This window comes from Dipodomys spectabilis, unplaced genomic scaffold (genome assembly GCF_019054845.1).
Source record: "Dipodomys spectabilis isolate Male_0828 unplaced genomic scaffold, ASM1905484v1 ptg000312l, whole genome shotgun sequence".
NCBI classification, from domain to species: Eukaryota; Metazoa; Chordata; class Mammalia; order Rodentia; family Heteromyidae; genus Dipodomys; species Dipodomys spectabilis.
In genome coordinates this window covers 4,920,800-4,926,799 of record NW_024870989.1, presented here as the reverse complement: position 1 = coordinate 4,926,799, position 6,000 = coordinate 4,920,800, and the positions used below count along the sequence as shown (strand labels likewise).

Sequence of the window (6,000 nt, the reverse complement as noted above, 5' to 3'; positions counted from 1 at the left end):
TCCACAAAGCTAACTCAGTTGATAAATAAGTACTTGAAAAGCCATATCTTTGAATCTAGCTATAAAGGCTTCAAAGTATGATGAAATTTAAAATGAAAAAGGCTTAAAATAGTCATTGGCAAAATAATTGCAAGTGTGAGCAATCTACCGAACAATATATTTTTTCCAATATACACAGAATTTCAGAGAAATAAGATCAATAGCATTGTTAGTAACAATAAGGTTTCCTTGTTACAAATAGGCAACCAAGGATATATGCCTGTATAAAGATTGTATCATTAAATACTTAAATTCACAGGATACTACATGCTTCGGCAGCACGTATACATAAATTACAACAATATAGAGATTAACATGCCACTTGGACAGGGATGATCTGAAAATATGCGAAGTATTCCATATTTTTCATTCTTCAGATGCAAGAAATGAAAAACAGTTATTAAAAAGTTGATTACAAAAATACAAGTGTAACATCACATGCGATTCATATAATTAAAAGTTAGTTTGGCATCAGTGTATTACATCTTCACCTTAGAAAGGTCTTTACATAGCATAACTTTACAAAACTTTGAAATTAGATAACATTTTAATTTTATCCCAAAGAAATAAAATACTATAAGGACCTAGGAGAAAAAAGAATCTTAAACTGTTTTTATATGGAATGCAATCTGTAAGGACACATTTATTAATGAATATATATAATATAGAACAATGTAGTATTCAAAGTATTATATCTAGGAAAGAATGAAATAGATTATGGACATCTTACAAACAAAATACAGAATATGTTAAAATATACTTTCTTCAGACAAGCACCAGAAATATCTTTAGTTTCTGTACTACTCATTTCAACAGATACGTTAAAATTATTTCTGATTTAAAAAATCACAAGCTCTACAGAAATCATTATAGATGTACACAAACAACTCTTGAATATATTTTGAAATCAAAGTCAGGCAATTCATTTGGAAGAATACCATGGAATCCATGAATTTTTAAATTAAGATATTGCTGTTGCTTTGTATTGTGAAAATATTTTGTACAGAGACAAAGGATGGACTGGCATTTTTGAAATTTAAGTAACTTAACCAAATCATTAAGACGTAGGAGAACAATTTGTACAGCCTTTCACAACTTCAAAGAGGTAGTCATACATACTTATCTTTTGGCAGTATCAAATGCAGTTTCTTCCAAGCTGTTCTTCAGACCTGGTTTAATATAATGGTTCAACAGAAGGAGATCAAACGTATCTTTGCTGTTTCTATTCCCAGCAGCAAGATGCAAGGGGGTCAAGAGGCCTTTAGTTTAGACACTGGTATCTGCATCATGATGAAGTAATAAAGAAGCCACACTGGAAGTATTCCACGTATAGGCACTGTGCAGGTGTGTCCAGCCATTCACAGTTATTGCATGAATATCTGCCTCGAGCCACCAACTCATGGACAATGTCTCAGTGTCAACTGTAGGCTTCCTGATGAAGAGCGGTATACTCATCTTCATCCCTAGTATTCACACGAGTGGCCTTTTTGGAAAGATTTCTCCACACTGTAGCAAGCCGATTAATTAGGCAGCCCAAAGAAGAAATTTGCTTGGATCCTTCTCCATTTTTTTTTTTTTTGCAAATGATACCATTCCTCACTTTTTCATCTTGTTTCTTGTCTTCATAAGAATTGCCTAACCAGAGACTTTGAGTACCAGTTGGAATGAGGTGTCCATGTATTTCCCCAATAGTTCACATTGGTTGAACTAGTCAGAAAAAACTGGTGAATTTTCTGCATCTTTTTTTTCACCATGATTTGTTTTCTCTTTTTCCATTTTTACTATTCTAAATATTCTAACTGGAGAGTAGAGAATTGATAGAAAGAAGAGGAAAGATTTTCCTCCGTATTAAAAGGTACAGACTGAAAATGAGGACCAGTGGTGTCTTCATGTGCAGCTTATTCTAGGAATGAGAAAATAGGAAATAATACCTTCTATGTAAATGATTTGAGAAATGGCAGAGCAGAAAGTGAAATGATGCAACCAAAAATATAAAAGTAAAATAAATTAGGATAATTATGGAGCAATCATATTATCGATGAGAACCTTGAAAGAGAGAGAGGAAGAGAGAGACTTGTGTAATGCACTAACTAGCCACAATATCCATGCCTCTGATCAATTTATAGAGCAAAAAATTTTATTTTTAAAAGAGATGGAAATAGAATTTACAATGTGTCTCTTTATGATGTGCAAAGTTATGTATTGATATACATTGCATTGATCACTTTTCTGTTACTGTGAGGAAAATACCTGCAAAGAACATTTCTGAGGAGGAAACTATTATATTGACTCATGGTTTAAGAGAACACAGTTTAAGAAAAAGTGTCTCCATTGTTTTTAATTATATTTTTATTATCTTAAATAATTGTACAAGGGAATTTCCATTCCACAAATCAGTTTTTATGTACAATGGATCTTTACATAACTTCCCCACACCCTTCCAAATCTCACCCCAGTTTAATTTTTTCTACTTTCATACTATCTGTATTGAATATTATGCCTTCACTCTCTTACTCCATAACTCTTTTTAGTCCTTCCCTTTGAATTTTCCTCTTAACTTAAGTGATAATTTCCTGGTATTCATTTTGTTGGATTAAAAATTCAGTTTTATAAGAAAATACACCTTTTAAATTCTCCTCTGCTAATAGCATGCTTTGGTTAATATTGCTGTGAAAACTTGTATAAAGTTCTATCTTCCAAATATGAGACAGAGCATGGGTCCTTTGTGTGTGTGTCTCTGACTTAGTTTACTTAACATATTTTTAGATCTATCCATTTCTTTGCAAATAATGTAACAATCTTCATAATGGATGGGTCCAATACAATTGTGTATATGTGCCACACTTTCTCTAACCATCCTTCTGCCAAAGGGCATCTGGGCTGTTTCCATAAGTTTTCTACGGTGAATAGTGCAGCAGTGAACATGGTCGTGAAAGTGATTTTACTGTAACCTTTTGGAAGAATTCATCACTATCTTTCTGGGAACAATCTTCTAGCCAGTTTTCCAGAATAAGCACATCCCTCTCTTCATCTCCATTAGAACGTATTGCAAATCCTCAAAAACACACTACCCCCTACAGGTCACAATAAGCTAAAACCACACGGTGCCCATATTTTTTCAATACTTTTTTTCATAATTGTACATATTATTTAGTGAGAAACTTCTATGTACTTTTCTAATGTGGGAATGAGGGACATGACAATAGTGTAAAGGTAAGAAATATGCAATTTAATTAGCTATTATCATATTTAAAATCATTTTCAGCTCTAACTCATAGCCTCACTTACTATTATTTTAATCTTTATTTGATTACTTCATCTATCCTCTAACTTATAACAGGTGAGTTAAATACAAAGGCAGAAACTGTGGTTTGATTTTGACACTCATGTGTGAGGATGCACAATATGGGTAAATAGATTAATTGGATTTAATAGCTATTATCCATTTTGTTCAAATACAGATGATTTTGCCAAACTGATTCTCACAATTCATATTACATTCAACAAGAAACGTGTGACAATTCCCTTTGTTTTGCTCCTTATTAACTTTTGTTTCCATTTTATTTTATTTTTATTTATTTATTTTTCATCTGTCGTGGGGCTTGAACTTGGATCTGGGTGCTTTCCCTCAGCTCTTCAGCTCAAGGCGAGCACTCTACCACTTGGGCCACGATGCCACTTCCGGTTTTTGAGTGGTTTATTGGAGATAAGAATCTCTCAGACTTCCTTTTCTGTCTGCTTTGACTTGCAATCTTCTGATCTCAGCCTCCTGAGTAGCTAGGATTACAGGCATGAGCCAACGGCACCCAGCTACCATTTTATTTTATAATGTAGGATGATTTCACAAATCTATTGTAGATACAAAAATATGCTAAAATATTTCTATCCGTATGCATTGATATATACATACACACATATATTACACAGGTTTAAAGATAATTTATAACTTCTGAAACTGCACAATTTACTAAATTATTAAAATCATTGATGGCTCATGGCTGGAATCCTGGTTACTCAGGAGGCTGAGATCTGACGATTGTGGTTTGAAGCCATCCTGGGCAGGAAAGTCCATGATCCTCTTATCTCCAAACAACCAACAGAAAATCAGAATTGGAACTGTGGATGAAAGTGGTAGAGTGGTAGCCTTGAGAGAAAAAGCTCAGGGACATCACCTAGGCTCTTAGTTCAAGAAGTACAATCTACCCCAAAAAATCTATTTAATTTACCCCTGTGTAAGAAGAGTATTTCCATCACCCAAGTGCACATCCATACTCATTTGCAAGGTAACTGTTTTGTCTGAAGTACCACAAAACATTATCACTTAAGTAGAAAGTATTGCAATGTGGGTTCATTCTATCTCTCTCATGGATTTTTCTCCACTCAAATACTCAAATTTTACAATTATTTAAAATCATAGTTTTTTCTTTAATACCCATAATATTAGAGTTTGCATTGAGTGTCTTGTGCCCCCAAAATGGTTGTTCTTACCACTTTGTCATGTCCTCAGACTTAAACTATTCTGATTATTTTTCAGATAGAATCTGGCTTCCTACTTGTATCTGATTTTGGGCTCAGTACACTTTATGTTATTCTTCCTGGAATTTAAAATAACAGGTGCATGGCATTGTGTACAGATCTTTCTGTCCAGTCTGGGCTTTAAGCACTATCCTTACAACAGTTCACTCCCATGTAGTCAGGATATTCATAAGCTTGTCATAGTTTTTTTTTTATATTTGCATTTTCTGCAGGTTCTTCAGTACTGAATTAATTTATGTTTTCTTGGGTTGTTTTGTTTCATTTGAATATATGGATTATTGTTCTTCACTTTTCCTTTTGTTTCTTTCACTCATGTTCTTACCTAAAGTGCTGAGAAACCAATTCTTCTTTCTCAAGATAGTCAAGATGAATATTATTTATTCCAAAGAAATTTCAGTAATATTTAAACACCTCATACCTATGAATAGTATACAAATGCTAAGTTTTGAGAAGGGTCTTTTTATTTGCACAGCAGTCTTTGGCATACACATACAGATCATGAATTTTATAAAGTTAGTAAAACTACAGATGCTCGCCAGGAGGAGAAAAACCTATTATTGTTTGACAGGGTCTTCCCATCTCGTGAAAGAAATATGCTGCTTGATGCAGGATTACACAAAATCATATTCCTAGGAGGAACCTAAAAATCATCTAATACAACAGACTTGAGAGAGACGAATTGACTTCCTGAATAATTTACTTTTGGGTCAAATAAAAGCAGGCTTCCAAAGTGAGAGTAGACTTTAGAGAAACATGAGTTGTATGTAAATAAGTGCTTAGCTGATTTTGTTAATTTGTAAACTAATACAGGGAAATAAAGTACAGCAAGGTTAAAATTAAAGAACTTCACATTGAAATATTCATTTGTGTGTGTGTGCACGCTCGTGCGAGTACGCGCACACACATGTGCATGTGCTCATGCATACATTCATTATTCTTGAGGCTTGATATTGCGTAGGCATTATTCCTAAGCTTCTGTGCCCAAAGGTAGTGGTCTACCACTTGAGCCACTGTTCCACTTCTGGTTTTTTGGAGATAATCGCATGTATTTTCATGATTTGACTAGCTTTGAACAGTGGCCTTCAGATCTCAGCCTCTTGAGTAACTACCTAAGCTGATTCAGCCTATGAGTAGCTAGTTAAAATTCTGTCTGTCCTCTATGCTTCACTGCTCTTATATTCTTATCCTGAGGTAATCACAAGCCTAAGTCATATATGTCACTATGATGGGCTGTGATAGTTCCGTTTTGAGAGGTCATGCAGTGTATATAGGAAGCCACTGTGCTCCAACCTATGTCAGTTTACACATCTAGGAGCTCTTGATTGGTGACACGCTGGGCTGACTCAAACAAAATTCATTAGTTTTCTGATTTTGGGGGGGTGAGTTGTCGTTTGGTTTTGGTATTTCTTTTTATTTTTTCTGGGT

General features: G+C 34.2%; 1 pseudogene; it reads left to right on the top strand.

The window, feature by feature from the left end:
* Positions 1–306: 306 nt before the first annotated feature.
* On the top strand, positions 307–406 carry LOC122127822 (annotated as a pseudogene).
* The last annotated feature ends 5,594 nt before the right edge of the window (positions 407–6,000 follow it).